Source organism: Sinocyclocheilus anshuiensis, unplaced genomic scaffold (assembly GCF_001515605.1).
Source record: "Sinocyclocheilus anshuiensis isolate Anshui unplaced genomic scaffold, SAMN03320099.WGS_v1.1 scaffold2161, whole genome shotgun sequence".
NCBI classification, from domain to species: domain Eukaryota; kingdom Metazoa; phylum Chordata; class Actinopteri; order Cypriniformes; family Cyprinidae; genus Sinocyclocheilus; species Sinocyclocheilus anshuiensis.
In genome coordinates, this window is record NW_015551119.1 from 45,590 (window position 1) to 47,824 (window position 2,235).

The following is a 2,235-nucleotide window of genomic DNA, read 5'->3' on the forward strand; positions in this document are numbered from 1 at the left end:
TGGAGCACTCACATGGGCCGTGAGCGACTGAGCGGAGCACACACACGCATAGAGCGGGATAATACGCAGAGCGTCACACCACGTGAAAGTGAATCCTGAGCGGTGAACTAATTTTCGGCAGCCGGAATTTCAGTGCATCTCTAATTATTGGCGACATCAGAAATGGATATTATATAATAGCTGCTTTTTTGAACATTTTAGCAATTTAAAAATATTAAAAAATGATTTTTTTATATCCAGCAACAGGTTTTTTGTTCATGTTAGTTTTGTGTGCCTCGCGCCTCGGACTCCTGCAGCTCTCCGCCCTCCGGACTCGCTTCCAGCAGAGCTCACTGTGTCGCAGCTCGAGAGGATGACGGCTCGAGTGTGCAGCTCGGTGAGTGTGCTGTTACTGTGTCTGTCTGGATGTTTGACCACAACAGACGCGGCTCCAGGGCGGAACTGCACAGGTGAGAAGATCCATGTTCCTTTAGCTCATTTAGCTTCAGCCCGAAGACATGCATAAACGTACCTGACAAAATATGACATTAGACATACAGTAGCCTACAGACGTCCAGCGAAAGGTGAACTATGTACATTATTTCAGATTAAATACATAAATTCTCAAAAAATTATTTAAATTATTTTTTTTTTTTTACACTAAAACAAGAATATTAATATTAACATGGTTACGATTTATTTATTTTTACCAGAGATGTATGCCACCATTCCTGGAAACAAATTCTTCGAAATGTTTTGTATTTTAACTCCCTTATAATTAACTATAAGGGATTTAATTATAACTTCTAACTCTTTAAAGAACTACTGTACTCTGCTATTTGTTCTTCAGTAAAAGTCTGGTGGGTTTATTGTATTCAGTCTATTAACTCAAAATGTTTCTACTTTTTTTTTTAAAGATTGTTGTTTTGAATCAAAATGCTTAAGATGAAATACTGTAATGGCAGCCATGAGGATGGCATAACAGTTCATTTGAACACATACATTTGGTTTCAATAGTAAATTCATGAACAAAATATAAATTGATGTCCACTTAGAAATTGCTAGTAAATTTCAGCCAATAATTACAAACAAAAAAACAAGTAACGTATTGAATTAAATGTGAAATTTTCAAGTAGAAAGACTGAAACAGTATTTTCTTGTAAAACATATTCCAATAATCATACTTCAATTTACAACTTCAAAAAATTATTTTTGAACGTGTAGCTAGTAAAAGCACCTTGTATTTGAAGCTAGCTGACACAGTTTAGGCATAAATAGTAGATTTATGAACTACTTCAATTTGAAGCAGATATGTGAATATGTTATTAAAGTTTGAGACACATAATGGAAAACCACTGACTTACAGATGCTGAATCCTGACCTCTCTTATAATGCTGCTCTTCTGTAGTGGTGGGTCACTGTCCGGCGAAGCTGACGGTCGTGCCGTCCAGTCGGGATGTGTTTCTGATAAAGACTGCTCTGGAGGACACAAATGCTGTGTCTTTGACTGCGGGGCTGTGTGTGTGCCACCTGCTTTCAGTAAGAAACAGCAAGTAACACATTGCATTAAACATTACATTTCGTTGAAAGGCTGAAATAGTATATATATATATATATATATATATATATGAATACTTTCCGTACCCACTGTATATACAGTAAGGCATTCAGCATGCAGTGGTATGGTTTCTCTGTCATGTATCTGTATAACAGCAAAGCCAGGAGTGTGTCCACGCAGAAAATTTGGAGCAGGAATGTGTGCTGAGTTCTGTGTCAATGACAGTGACTGTCCGAACAATGAGAAATGCTGCAGCAATGGATGTGGACATGAATGTATGGCTCCATATACAGGTATATTATATTATATTATATTATATTGTTTCGGTCTTATTTTATAATAATAAGTATTATTTAATGTTATGTTGTTATTCAGTTAGGAATTTTTTTTTTCATTTGTTTTTTGGGGGCAGCTTTCCCATTGCCTTTCAGTTTGTGTTTTATTTTATTTAATAATTTTTACATATTATATATAATATAGCACTATTCCAGACACAGGGTGGATTTACAAAATGAATAAACATGAAATAATACTTAGTACAATTCACTCTGTAAGTAAAATGATGTTGCTTTGAGTGTTTTGTGCAGTATATCTGAGACTGAACACCGTTTGTCTGTGTCCATGCAGTGAAGCCTGGTCGATGTGCTCTACCGAAGGGGACTCCAATGTGTGCAGAATACTGTTACCATGATGGCCAG

General features: G+C 36.3%; 1 pseudogene; it reads left to right on the forward strand.

Moving 5' to 3' along the window:
- The window catches only part of LOC107663066 (perlwapin-like), an 8,780-nt pseudogene that overhangs the window by 6,291 nt on the left and 254 nt on the right, over positions 1 to 2,235 (forward strand).